The following is a 15,911-nucleotide window of genomic DNA, read 5'->3' as shown; positions in this document are numbered from 1 at the left end:
TATTGGTTCTCTTCTCTGGCAAACTCTTATACATTCCAGGTGTAGTTCTGTTCTCTGCCAAGGTCTTAAGGCCAAGATAAAAAAAAAAGATTCACATTCAGACTAAATACATGCTTAGGGGTCTAACCAGATGCAAATTGTTTTTGTTTCTCATCCACAGAAACTGTAACCATCATCAGACATGAGACCTTGTCCTCATTATCATGTACCTCCACCATCAGAGGTAATACTACTTTCAGAGCAATCACTATCCGTTTGCATCACAGCCAATCCACTTATCTTCATCATGTTTGTACTAGGCTCATCATCCTCTCAATCAGTGGCACAATCACTGTGTTGTCTCAGTTGGACAACTGATTTCTTGCCATGGCCAACTAATATGCTGTATTTGTTCTCGTTTATATAGGCCAATTGCTAATAGAGGTGTCTCCTGCATTCCTACACAATAGCCCCAGAAGTACAAACATGCTTCCACACTGGAAGCAAGGTTATGTGCGCTGCTGTTAGTCAATTCCCAATCAGACAAGGAATTGCGGCTACATGGAATGCTTACCTAGTCAAACATACATGTGTCTAGCTTTGAGGCAACCCTGTGTTACACAAAGCTAACTGGAGCTTAGGGGCCAGAGGAAAAACCTGGTCTCTGGCTCTCAAATTGTCTATAGGTTGTTCTTTTCAATCCTCTGCAACATGCTTGATCCTCCTTCCCTGTTCCAAGACAACGTGTAAGCTTTCATTGCCTCTTGACATCTCTTCGAATTTCCCTATAATGCTAAGGAATTCTAGGCTTGCTCCCTCTGAATCCTTCCTTCCCTTCCACTCAACCAACTTCTCTTTCACCATTTTCAATACCACCTTATCTATTTGATGTGCTACTGTATTTAAGGATGTATTATATGGATTTTTGTAAAGGTTTATTGTAAATCAAATACAAATTAAATTAAATTTAAAAAAAACAAACCTTACCAGATGGTCTTAGTTCTCCCAACATCTCCCACTTGGCCTACTCCTTCTGCATTCTGGTCTTCTCCAACATTTCTTCCTCCATCACCTCCTCCATCGTTATCGCCTGCTCAGCATCTCCTGCTTCATCAACTCCTCTTCATCCTGCACCTTCACTTTAAAGACTGGATAGGTGTTATCTGTTCTCCTGCCCTCTATATGGCAGAGTAGAAGTACAGAGCACCCCAGCCAAGATTCTCTATATGGTAGAATGACAAGCAACCAAGGCTTAAGTGCTCAGGAGGTGATGCAGGCTGATTCTCAAGTACAGTGTAGTCCCCAAGCCCCCCACAAAGGAATGTCCATACACTATGTTATGTGCTAAAACAGTTTTTTTATAGAAAAATATGGTTCAATATACATACACAATTAATAACACTTTTTACTTTTGCAAATCTAATATGGCAAATATATACAATGTCTATGTGTAACCACTCTTAGCTATTGACTCCTTTACAATCCACTAACTGCTGACAGTTTCTAATGGCATACAAATTGAACAGTAATGTGTGTCAGCATAGGACATAGGAAGGAAGACAAATTAGTTGGGCAATCTGTAATAACGTGTATTAACGAGCCCAGTCTATATATGTTTAAATGGTCTTGTTTCCTGGTAAAAACTGTTCCTCTACCCCAATGTACCTGAGTTACCAGAGTTTCTTCGACAGCTCGTCGACGGATTCCTCGTGAGTGGACTCCCTTTAAAGCAGGTAGAAAGGTTCCAACACAGCAGGTTACCAGAGGGGTATTGTGAGTCCCCGGGCATCTTCAATAGGGTATTCCAAATGGATTTAGGATACCTGCAGGTACAGAGCACCATCATTCAGTATGTAGATGACCTACTACTGTTCAGCCCCACATAAGGGCAGTGTAGAAATGAATCAGTGACCCTTTTGACTTTATTGGCAGAGAAGGGATACTAGGTCGATAAAGAGAAATTGCAGTATTGCCAGCTAGAGGTTATATACCTAGGTCAGATAATATCTGCAGCAGGGAGGAGAGTGACAACAGAAAGGGCAGATGCAGTACACCACAGCCCACCAAAGTCTAGCAGATACACCAATTCATAGGATTATGTAACTATGGGTGGGCCTGGATTTTTGAATACTCCACCTACACCAACCCTCTATTGTAGTGGTTAAAATAAGCACACATAGTTGACAGATGAGAGGGTCCAGTCTTTTCCAATCATTCTTCACTAGTCTCACATTCAAATGGTTAAGTGAGAATGGCTGCCCTCACTCAATAGACATCAATGGGACACACGCCTTTGGACTGCAGTGGTCTCTTAGAACCAGTAATGCAGGGACATGTTATAGCAGCAGCTGATTTTGCAATACAAAAAGCATCTGCAATTAAAATGGGATGCCTTGTTACATTATACATGGAACACACAGTGTTTGCCATACTACAGAAATCGAAATGCACTGTCAATGGCAAAAAGAGCATCAGGATAAAAGGTCATTATGTTCAATACTGCCATTTACAAAGTGAGATGCCACATTGTAAATCCACCAACATTCATTGTGGAGCAAGTACAGCAAGGTAACAAAGTGCATGATTGTGCTTCATACAAAGACACTGCAGATAACACTTCCCATGATAGGATGGACCCACTCAAAGAAGGTGAAGTGCTTTTGTTGATGGGTCAGCCATGATTGCTCAAAGCACTAGAATCAGGTACATGGGGGTAGAAGGGTTGAGGATTGAAGGTGAGTATGAAGAGATATGGAAGGTATGACTGCCCTCACACTACTCAGCTCAAGTAGAAGAGCTCATAGCATGTATAACAGCCTTAGAAATATCCAAAGCGTGCTTCACTACCATTTTCTCAGATTATGCTTATGTCACATTGACAGTAGATTCAGTCATGTCCAGATGGTGGACATGAGGGTTACAGTAATCAGATGGCACACCTGTGCAAAACACTGCCTTGATTGTTTGATTAATTGATGCATTAACAATCCTCACAGCAGTTGCAGTACTGAATTGACCAGCCCATGCCAAGAATACAGACACAATTTCATATGGTAATGATGCAGCAGATTTAGCAGCAAAAGAAGCTGCATATCCGGAAGTGTCAAATCACACAGTGTCCCCTAAGGCAATATTACAGCAGGTAGAACTAAAAGTTCCTGACAGTGCAATCCCAGTGACACAGACACTCAAATTATATGCACAGGTTCCCAAGCAAGAGAAGGGGGTATGGATCAAAAGAGGGTGTTCCTTATCCCCCAAACATTTAATTTGGAGACCAAAGTTTTCAGGAAACAACAGTGATGCCCCAGGAACTACTTAAAGTTGCCCTTGAGAAGTTGCACTACCCTGCACATGTATCAAAACATTACATTGCAGCTGAGTTACAGGAAAAACTGTTTGTTGCCAACCTCCAAGAACATCTTGATAATGTCATATTCAATTGCACCACATGCCAAATGTGCACTACAGGTTGCACTCTCAAAATGTTGAAAGCGACATTGCCCTGCCCCTCAGGTCCATTTCAACACCTCCACATTGACAGTAGACATGGGGAACAGGTTCTCTCGTTGGCTTCAAGCAGGTCCCTGTGTCTTCCCTGATGCCAAATCAGCAGGCAAATTTCAGTACATGAAGTATTTCCCCATTGGGAAATATGTGATGTCCTCAGATCTGATAATGCGACAAACTTCTTCAACGAGCTCTTCAAAGGAATGCCCCTTTAATGGGCATAAAGCACAATTTGTGCTCAATTTATTACCCAAAAGCCAACAGGGTCGTGGAATGCCTTAATGGCCTATTGAAACAGCGTCTTGCCAAAATGTGTGACACATTTATAAAGAGTTGACTTTATTGTCTTCCATTGGCATTGTTTGCTCTTCATAATCAGCCAGCGTCAGATCATCATCTTACTCCTCACGCAATAGTTACAGGCGGGAGGCTGAATACTCTGCTCACACTTGCACTCGCAGCCTCCAATGCACACAATTCTGCACAAATTCTAGTTGATGACTTTCAGGCATATCTTAGGGAGTTAACACAATCTGTCTGGTTTATTTCCCGCCATATTGGTCCATACCGTGTAAAGGTAGCTTCCCCAGCGAGCAACACACTAACAGCACAACAGGATTCAGCACTTCTGCAGCAGCAACAGCTATTCCCTGGCGATAACGTGTTTGCAAGGAATTTTGTACAGAAGTGGATTCAACCAAAATGTGAAGTACCTTACAACCTCATCTACACCACGCCCACAGCGGTCAAGGTTGCTGGTGGCAAGACCTGGATCCATATAACTGACACTGAAAAGGACAACAGATCCAGAACCCCTCTCCAGCAACAGGAAGAGGAAAAGAGCAGTGACTTTTTGTTACATTCTCTGAACTCAAAACACCCTCTACGGCGGATGGATGTTAACAGTTTTTTACCGCCTTCATGAACAACGGACCATGTTAAAAATGCTTTACCTTGTATCATATTTCTTTTCACCTCTCTTTATCTATGTCTCTCTGTCTCTGTCTCTCTTTCTCTCTCTGTCTTCCATATAGCTGTGTTCAATTGGTTCTTTTCTAGGGGTGGGTCCAGTGATGCCATCAATACTTCATATACACCCGTGAATAGCAGTGTATCAGTGACCAGAATTGGAAGGGACATTACAAACAAAGAAGTTTATTTAAATATCACCCGAAGCTGACAACATATAGTATAAGCACATGAAGGTAGTGGGAAGGGGGAAGACAAGCAACTCTTGCTATGTGTGTTCTTTAATCCCCCATGCATCGGGCACACTCAAACTGTTTATACTACCATAAATAGTACAATGTCTAGTGCATCTTGCCTTACGTAGGGTGCAAGGATTGATTCAGGGGCACAGGGTCCAAGACAAATGGATAGAAGTTGACACTGCAGCATACATAGATAACTGCATACAGATACAAAAAGATGGCAGAGATGGAGGGTTTGAAGAACATTATACTGAACTATAAGACAGGAGCGCAGATGAAAGGCAAAGCTGTCTTTATGATACCACTTTTGATCAGGTGTCCCGAAGAAGTAGGACAGGAACAGCTTCAATGCAAAACAAGACCACAATTGCAGATGGAAGGGGCCATTTACTATGGAGATGAGTGGGTCGAAGGGTTGATACAGTGCAAAGCAGAATGGATGGTTTGACTATGAAAGAGTGCAGTATCGCAAATAAATGAGACCTGTTAGGAACATTAGATCTTTTGTTATTGTTTTGGAGAAGTATGTTATGAAATTGACATGGATTTGCCAACTTGAGAAGTCTATCCATGTACAGAAACTCACATTATGAAATTGACATGGATTGGCCAACTTGAGAAGTCTACCCATGTACAGAAACTCAAACAATTATCTTTGTGTTTCAGAGGAAATGGCAGCATGCATGTGTGGACTAACACATGGTGTAACTCAACCTTCCATCTCTCAGAAATCGAAGGGGGCCAGCAGCCCTTAAGAATGTATGTTGGGTTTGTGGCAGACTAGCATACACTTGATTTCCACCCCTCTGAAAGCATGTGTGTTCCCTGGCCACCTTGCAATGCCCCATGCTCGTTGACCTAAATATCAATCTCACCACAATCAGTGAGCACCTCATGCTCAAACCAGTGCACCTTATGCATTGGCGGGCACAGTGCTCTTTGTGCTTGTAATGTCATTGATGCAGAAACGACTGCTCTAAGGACTCCAGTGACATACTACATTCCATTATTGAAGAGTTTCGTTTATTTGTTAAAACTGACATTTTTTTGCCTCTCTTCTTGCTCCCGGAATACAGGCAGCGGTGAATGCAAAATGGCCCCAAATAAACTTTTGGGAGCTGAAACAACTCACAAATGAAACTGATCACAGACTAAATGCTGTTAAAGAGAAAATTAGAGAAATTAGATTGACCAACCTCCAAAATATATACATACTGGATTTACTGACCTCCATGGAGGGTGGTGTCTGTGCAAACATTGCCAGTTCTTATTTCACTTACATACCTTCCAATGATGCAGAAAAGGGCAGCTTGATAAAAGCTATTCACATAGCAAGATTGGTTTTTGTCTCTGTTTTCGTGGTTACCGTTGGGGCAGAGAAATTTGTTCAAAGTAGTCATTGCTGTCCTTGTTCTGTTACCTATCCTTTTTTAAACCGGCCAGCTGGCTATGGGTTGCTACGGAAACATGATGGCCAAGAGAATGTGTATGATGTCATTTACATTTAAAACAGGTGAGGCCACTCCCTTTTGGAAACATGTACACACACAGAGAGAGAAAATGGAACGGCAAGATTGAGCATTGCATGGTTAGAGTAGAGCAACCGATTGGTCCACAAGGAACCTTTTCTTATCCCCCTCCTGACCCAGAGAACTATTGGGAAGGATATATCCACTGCATAGGGGATGGTGGTTTCTGTTTTTTATTTGTACCCTGGAGGAAAATGCAGCACATAGGGTCAACTTGCAGTATGTTAGTAAGGTATGGGCCCCAGAGACTGATTTGACAAGAGAAAGAAGCAGCAGGTAAGGTAGTTAATTAATTAACCAAAAGGAGTAAAGTTAGGATGCAGCTGCAATGCCCTAAATATGGAGGGAAGTACAAAGTGTCATTCTTACCAGGGGTTAGTTTTGCAGTTATCTCATATGATCTCCAAGTGGATCTGAGGAAGCTTGTTAAAACAGAATGGTCTTCCTGCTCCATTGTGGCGAGTTGCAGCACACATATTAGTTATTGTTACAGGGCCTAGCAGTTGTCAGGAGTTTGTAGTGAAATGTAGAATAACGGTTTGTGTTCTTGATAAGAAATATCTGCAATAGTTGTGAAGGACATAATTTGGTCTGAATGAAGCCTCGAGTGGAGACATTGCCAAAACGTCATACTAGATTGTGGCCATACAGTCCTCTAGGGAGGGTTGGGACATTTGGACCTGCAGTAAAATGTCTTGGAAGTACATTTATATGTGAGAAATTAATTTCCAATGAGTGGACCCCAGATATGTTTTTTATAAAGCCACCTGGTTCCCAGGAAATGACCAAAAGGATGTGTGCTAGGAATAGCAACATGTTTCCAAACTTCAGTTGCAGAAAATGTTGCAGAGGAAACTGCCACAGGGACTGAGAACTGTCAGGATTGCCAAATTGACTGAGCTCATCAGAGAGGCAATTACAGTGTCTACTTTGCGGTCTTTACTGTTCACACTCACTACATGATTGTGTCGTTTCGGTGGGACGGCACATCAGAAGATACATCAATTTTATGTGACCAATGAGGGTGCACCATTTTTTGAAAATGTTACATGTATAAATTTAGCCAATCAGGATTAAGTATTTTCTGCTGACTGCACAATTAGGTCATTTGTAGGGGGATGGTCACAGGCAGTGCTCTCATCATAGGGCATACTAACATATATTGGGCTGGGCAGCTACCCATAGAACAGATTATTTGGCAATGTTGTTCTCGGTAGAGGGGCTCCAAGACCTTTTTGTATATTGTGATTAGATTTTTATATATGTGTGTGGCAATAGAGAACAGGGAATTAACATCTACTTGTTAAATGTAATGTATTCACATTTTGTGGTTTTTGTCTTTAAATACTGTAACTCAATGTTGGCGGGTGGAGAGCTTTTTCAGTTTTCAGTTTCAAAGGATTTGACTAACCCTCCCAACTGTAAATTGCATGTATTAAAGCTGTTTTCCTTGCAAATCATGCACTCCGATATCGGATTGATTTTTCTGATTGTTTGGTTGGGATTACAGTACAAGTGCTTGCACACTAGAGAGATTTGCCTTGTTGCTGCACCCTAACAGTGAACGAATAAGTAGTAGTACATGATGGAAAGCCTGAGGTAAGAGCTCTACTTTATGTGAGCAATGAAAAACCAGGTATGAGTGACAAGTTGGATAAATGTGGTAAGACTGTAAACATGATGTACTGCTTAATAAGGAGCTTGTCAGAAAGATGTTGCTGCTTACATCCATCGACTTATTCTCTACATGCAGAACATCCTTAATCTCTTTCTTCACAAATGTAGTTGAGAAGGGCTCAACCAATTCATAATGGAATAGGGTTGATTTGGAGTTTATCTTGACAGGTTTGCCAATGCTTTAATAGGTCAAATTAGCATTTTCATAATTAGATTTAGTTAACGTTATCACTTTCTTCCAGTTGTATGTACGGTGGATAATTTTTTTGTGAAGGTGGCATTAGGTGCTTAATTTTGAAATAAGCCTTTTTAAATTGTGGTCAACTTAAATCATTTGTACGGTTACATTATTGTAAGTCTCTCCCAAGTTCTCTTTTTCATCCCTGAAGTTAATGTCAAAATTGTATTAGGTGGGTGGGTTAGTAATGGCCTAAGAATATAATTTTTACATGAGTAGATGAAAACCCCTGTATTGAAATCCAAGTTGTACTTTCATAGAGCATGTTTATTACTTGCTGGAATGGTGTATTCATGTTCTCAACATTGGGGGTCATTATGAGTTTAGAGGTAGCCATGGCGCTATTAGCGTCATGGCTGCCTCCAAACCAGTGTCTGGGTCTGGGTTGTCGGAATAGGGACTTACCGGGTCATTCCAACCTTGGAGGACCCAGTAAGTCCCCATTCTGAAAACCATTCCTCATTCCCATTGAGCCCCCATTGGGCTCAATGGGAATGGGGAAGGAGCTAATAATGGGCCCGCAAATAGTGGGCCCATTATTAGCTCCCTGGTCCCTTAGCGGCTCCCGCTAAGGGCAGCTGGTAAAACCAGCCGGCCTTAGCGGGACCCGCTAAGGGACCTCAGAATGCGGCGGTAGGGGGTTAACAGCACCGGCATCCTTACTGGTGCCGTTAACCCCTTACCGCTGCACTCTTAATGGGGCCCATTGTTTGCTAACCTGGGGTTCCCAAACTTCACGAGACTCTGAGACTGAAATACAACCACCACAGACAGGCTTTGCCACTGTGAACCTGATTCCACTACTAAACCCCAACAACCTGGGGTTTCCACTGTGAAACTGATATCTCTATGGAGCACCCTCACCAATTCAAGGCACCATTGCCATGTGAACTCACGACCAGGAACAGCACAGTAAGAACTTATGATATGATATTTTATTTGTATTGCGCTCGTACACAAGTGTTTCAGGGCACGACAAGGCAAGGGAAGGGAACAGGGAGAACAAAACAATGATCTTACTAGGCCAAGTAAAATTGAGAACGCGCAAGTGCATGGGAAAGGGAAAAGGGGAAAAGAGCATGGAAGGTGGAAGTGGAAAGTGTAGAACAGAGGAGAAACAAATAATAAAAAATTATAAATAAAATAAATAAATAAATACAGGCAATAAACAGTGCTAGTGCAGCCAGCAAGTGGCAAGTGCTGGGTTTAGCCGATAGGGTAAATCTGGTAAGTTCAGAAGTAAATTGGGTGGGGGACTGTATAGGTACACATACAGACCCCAGTGCAAGGGTTGGCCAGGAGGCAGTGCAGGAGGGTGGCAGGGTGAGCAGGTACATGGGCCCAGGGAACAGAGGGTGGCCAGGTGCACAGTGCCGAGAGAGAAAACAGATCAGCAGGGAAGAGGGGGGGCAAAGGCAGAAGCAATGAGGAAGGTCTTAATGTGCTTCTGAAACTGGAGATGGTTCTCCTCGAGTTTCAGAGAGGCTGTTCCAAAGGGAGCCCCCAGACGAAGACAGAGATCTACCCCAGCTAGTTTCTTTGCCACTCAGAAATCCAGCTCTGGCGAACAGTCCAGCCAGGGAATAGTTCTGCCCTGGAATAGCTCTGTCCTGGGAAGAGCCCTTCCCCAGGAACAGCCCTAACCCTGAGATGGGTCTGCCCTGAAACACCTAAGGCCTCGGGAAAACTGAGACCCTGGGATAGCTCACACCCCTGGGATAGCTCATGCCTCTGTAATAGCTCACATCCCTCGAATTGCTCACGCCCTTCGAATAGCTCTCTCTCCCATGATAATTATGCCCCTGGGATAGCTCATGCCTCCGGGATAGCTCATGTCCCTGAGATAGCTCTCTCCCGTGGAATAGCTCCTGCCTCTGGGATAGCTGCAACCCATGGTATAGCCCCCGGCTCTGGGATAGCCCCCGCCTCAGGGATAGCTCACACCCTGGGTTAGCTCATGCCCTTGGGATAGCTCATGCCCCTGGGATAGCTCCCACTCTTGGGATAGCTCGCGCCCCTGGGATAGCACCCACCAATGGGATAGAGCCCACTCTTGGGATAGACCACAAACACAAAATGTACCGGACCAAGAAAGACCAATGAACAAGAAATAGCCAAAACAGAATAAACCAATTATAACAATACCAACCATCTCAAAAAACCACACCCAGGAATCCATCTATACCAAGAAATAACACACCTACCGTGTATCAGAAAGGATCTCCTTTGCTGGATCAAAACCAAAATCAGTCTACTTATTACACTACCAATCAACATACCACCCACACAGACAACCATCAACATTAAGAACCATAAGAATATAAGTAGGATAATCACAAACCTAACAAACAGACGTGAATCCCACAAAAGGACAAATGAAAGGAACAACCTCAACATACCAATAATCACAAACAAATTGGCGTGACACAAAGAATCATCAATGTATTCAGACAAAACCTCAACCGAAGACACAACCTTCATGAACTACTCAACAAAGAAACAAACAACAGAACTGAATGCACAAGTTTGATGGAAAAATGAATCAATATCAACTCAATCTACCAATGCCTCTGCCAAAGGTCAAACAAACTGCAGAAAGCAAAGAGATACATAGGGCCTCATTACACGGTAGGTGGTAAGGGTTTACCGGAAATGGTAAAATACCGGTACCGGTAAATCCTTACCGCCTTACTACGAGGTCCCTTTGCGGGTTGGGGAATTTAACTCCTGCTTTTTGCAGGCGTTAAAAACCAACCCGCAAAGGGACCCAGGGAGCTAATTACGGTACCGCAATTTGCGGTACCGTAATTAGCGCCTTCCCCATTCCCATTATGCCCTATGCGGCAAAAATGGGATTGCGGAAGGGCAATGGTGGAAGGGGGAATTACCGCCCCGCCAACCTTGGAATGGGGTGGTAATTCCCCTTTCCGCCAAGGCGGTGTCGGTATTTTGCCGGCATGAACCATGGCACTAATAGCGCCATGGTCCACCGCCATCCATGTAATGAGGCCCATAGTCAATGTCAAAACACACAACAGAAATATACATACTGCTAAGTGATGGAGGGACAAAGGGAGTGACAGACATGCTATTCAGGATTGAAACCTGGCTAACTCAAACCAAAAAAAAATAAAGCACATGATTCCGTGCCCAAAAACCTCAAACTTAAACAAGCTAACTGAGAAGTAATAATAAGAGGAAGTCTCAATGTGGCATACAAGGACCAGCTAAAGGTAACAACAGCATCAACAATAAACATCCCAAACTGTGAATCACTCCTCCTGCACTTACCCTTAGATTACCAAACCAACCTATCATTCCTACTTGTCTACAGTCCACTGACTTACACACCCTAATTTCACAGACACATTTGTGGACACAATCACCAAAATTGGGCCTCATTATGAGGTAGGAGGTAGCCATGGTGCTATTAGCACCATGGCTACCCCTTACCGCATTCCGGGTCTGGATTCTCGAAATAGGGACTTACTGGGTCATTCCAACCTTGGAGGACCGAGTAAATCCCCATTCTGAGAACCATTCCCCATTCCCATTTGAGCCCCCATAGGGCTCAATGGGAATGGGGATGGCCTGTTATTAGCTCCCTGGTCCCTTAGCAGCTCCTGCTAAAACCAGGCGCCCATAGCGGGACCTGCTAAGGGACCTCGGAATAGGGTGGTAAGGGTTTACCGGCACTGGTCTCCTTATCGGTGCCGTTAACCCTTACCGCCCACCTCGTAATGAGGCCCATTGTCATTAAACATGTTCACCTGATCATACCGAAAGGTTTCCACATCCAGTTCTCAGAAGGAAACATTGATTCACTCAAAACCCTAACAAATCAGCTAGCAATGATGCATCTACAGCAACTGGTGAAAGGAGTGACAAAGCATGCCACACCCTACATGCTATTCCCTGAAACAAAAACCTGGTCACAACTGCACCTCCAATGCAAATACTCTGGAGCAATCACCTCATAGTGCCCTTTCTAATCCACCCACCAATGTGGATGCTAGCTAACCTCCCTAAATATCCTACAATTCAGAAAAGAAACTGGAAATCGATTACTATTTTAGAGCTAAATGCCAGACTGGAAGCCACAAATCCATCAATCAGTGCTATGGACTAAACCAGCGGGGGCGTTGCCTGCACTTATGGAGTGAAGACGTGCCTTGCCTGAGCTCCTGTCCAGATCCTTCAACTGATCCTTGGGACACATGGTTATGATCAAATAAAGCCTTTTAAAAGGAAAGGCCTTGTGAGATCAACCGATCCTGCACACCACTGGGAAAAATCCACTTCGAATCAGAGACTGAAAGCCCACAAATGGAACCTCTGAAGCTGGGCCCCCGGATGGGCAAGATGGTGGCCACTGCAGCACTCTGACAGCAAGAGGGAGGAGGGGCCGAACACTGAGCAGAAAAGCTGCAAGTGAGTGGAGAACAGAAGGCGAGGGTCGGAACGCACAAGCATCGTGGATCCCACCTCTGCTGGACTCCCACGGCACAACAACAACATTGACAACAAAGTGGATCGATGCGGCGTACGAGCAGTAGAGGACCACTTGTGGGAAAAAGTGGCAGAGAACTGGGGGCACAACAGCGGCAAATGAACAGAGGTAAAGCTGACCAGTGGAGAACACTACAAAACCCTAAGGGCCAGCCGCGAAGTAGACAACCCATCTGGGGGCCCAAGGGTGTGGATTGCCCTGCAGAACTAAGGCTCACACAGACTGGCCAAAACAGGACATATTGCATGCTTATCCCAGCGGGGCCTGCCGGCCGAAAATTGTTGCAGCCAGGACCCGCGGAGGCGCCACAAGAGGTACGGGAGCTGCAAAGTCAGAGCTCCAGTAGCACATGCACCAGTGAAGTAATTGGGATGTGGAGGAGGATGCCCAGAAAGCAGCCGAACCTAAAACATCACTGCACATGACACGAGGAACAGGTACTCTGAAGGAACCCAACAAGGAAGCCTTGCTGATACGCAGTGTTGGCCGGAGACATGATATGCTTATCTGACGAGGATACAACGCTTGCTGCTTCCCGCACTAAGAAGCAACTGGAGAGTGTGTTGCGGAGGCGAGGGCCGGTGCACAGTCTGGAAAATAAGAACCAAGGAGTTAAACAATACCACAATGACAAGTATGGACACATATAGTTGGTGGGCATGGGGCGTGCATTGCATTGCTGAAGGTGCATTGAACTTAAGGGCAACACTCATTGGGTCTCCTGAGGGCAACGTGGAAATCAAAGAAACGTTGTCTTACACTGCCCTCTGATCAGCACGGGGCACAAGGCACGCCACTAGCCCAGCCATGCACCAACTGCATGAATCAAAGTGCTCCCACTCATGAAGGTGGGTGACCCTAGCACAGAGCCTGAATCGGCCCCTCACGCTGAGGGCTGCGAAACACACTGGTGCACAATGTGCCCGAAAACAACGCATTCATGTCACAGTGAGGGGTGGAAGCACCCTGAGATAGACCAAGATGCTTAGCATCCACAGTGGCCCAACGACCTGGCACAAGTTTGACCCATGGAGAAACAAAGCACAAGGCTGCAACCTGGGGCTCCCTGACGTAGCGGGTCTGGGGGGGAGCGGCAGCGAGAAGTGGCACACCACCACCACAGAGACTTGTCCTTGGGCCTGGCTAAAACGGCACACAGCAGAAGCAGCCCACCCCTGTTGGACACCACCTACATCAAAGCAGCCGGCAACCCAAAAATCAATTCTGGGCTTCCTGCATTGCAAGCAAAGATACGCAACAACAATCACCAGCGAAGAGCTGCGACTGTGGACGGCGGCCCTAGATGAACCCCAGTGGGGCACCAAGTGACCCAATCTGCTGACCAGCAGGACGTAGCCCATCGCAGACAGACATGTCGACTACAAAAGGAAAGAACAAGACTACCATCATGGAGTCATTCAATGAAGCCAGATATAAGGAAACGGGCCAGGAACCCACAGGGACCTGCTCAGAGCCACTAACATCGGACGAAAACAGCAAAGACAAGCAGATACTGGAAGCTATTGCCGGGCTATGATCCTTCATAGACACTAAAATAGAGGAGGTGAAATCCGACATGCAATTAATGTGCCAAGACATGCGCAACTTCACAGACAGAGTGACTACCACAGAATCTGCACAAAAGGAGACAACTGAGACCCTAAAAGGTATACAAAGTAGAGTGCAAGAATTTGAAAGACGCAATAAGTTCCTAGTGGAAAGAGCAGAGGACGCTGAAGGGCGATCCAGGCGCAACAATGCTAGGATCGCCATATATCCGGATTACACACTTGTGGTACAAAAGGCAAGGAACTCCTTTGTCCCAATTAAAGCAAGACTACAACAATGAAACCTCAAATATATACTGATGTACCCTTCAGGGTTTAAAATACTACACAAGGGTAGGGCGATCTTCCTGGAGACGCCGGCAGCTGCCAACATGTGGCTAGAGCATAACAACATGGCGGGAGGAGAGGATGAAACACCATAATCCACACGTTGGTGCCAGAAAGATGGCCCACTCACAGACACAACAATGACAAAGACCAAACCTCAGTTAGCCTAAAGGCTAAGCTGTCTAGCCCAAGCCCAAAGGCACTCCCCGTGAATGGACTGGCGTCAGCCTGTTGCTGACACCCTACACCCGCTCAAGATGGCCCGGAAGGGCAGAGAAGGAGCAGGGGCACCTGTGCATTGCCTGAGTGCAGTTGGTTACGTTTTTTTGTTCCTGTGTGAAATATTTTAAAATCTTCACTGCGACTAGCACATGGGGACAGGGGGCACAATATAAACTGAACTGGGCCGCGCTGAAAAGCAATGGCGGCTGACATAAAGGTGCTAACATGGATGTCAGGGGGATGGGCACCTATGTGCGCAGAAACAGGATCAAATCCTTTCTGAGGAGGAAGCAAATCTCCATAGCATTACTACAGGAAACACACCTCAATGCAGACATTAACACAGGGGTAACGGAGTGGTGGTGAGGTCAAAGATTTGGAGCCACATTCTCTAAATACACTTGTGGAGTATACACATGGATAAGTGACACTGTACCCTTCAAGCTTCTGTCAAAAGAGTCAGACCCGGAGGGCAGATACTTGATACTCCGAGGAAGCATTGAACAATGCGAAATCTGCCTAGTCAACACATACCTCCCCAACTGCGGAACCTCAGCGTACCTAAGCAAACTAAGTGCAATGTTGGCTTCCTACAGGGACTGTTTCTTCATCTGGGGAGGTGACTTTAACTGCGTGCAAGACCACGTTTTCGACAGATCCACTCCTCCAATGCAGCTGGCCAACCCGACCCACTCCACATTGGACAGTCATACAGGGTCTGGGTCTGTCGGAGGTGTGGAGAGAGCTACATCCAAGAGGTAGGGAATTTTTTTATTACTCATCCCCACACGAGCTATACACGCGAATTGACTACCTACTGATAGACAGGGTGCACTTACCCCAGGTGGAATTGGCATCCTACCTTGGCAGAACCATATTTGACCATTCCCCACTCCTCATGGAATGGAGAGAGAGGGGCCCCAGACCGCCCATACCAATGTGGCAAATGCCTATGGAAGCACTGGTGGACAGTGCATTCAGAGAGGGACTCTGGAGTAAAATAAAGGAATACATGGACATTAATGTGGGCCAGATTAGCTAAATTCGACCACGCTGCCAGAACCAGCAGGGCACACTCAGAGGGGGATTAGCCAGGTAGGCTGCTGTCATGGCTGTGCAAGAGAGAGAACCCAAAGCAGC

This window comes from Ambystoma mexicanum, chromosome 8 (genome assembly GCF_040938575.1).
Source record: "Ambystoma mexicanum isolate Mex_15411 chromosome 8, UKY_AmexF1_1, whole genome shotgun sequence".
Lineage (NCBI taxonomy): Eukaryota > Metazoa > Chordata > Amphibia > Caudata > Ambystomatidae > Ambystoma > Ambystoma mexicanum.
Note: the sequence above shows the minus strand (reverse complement) of the source record.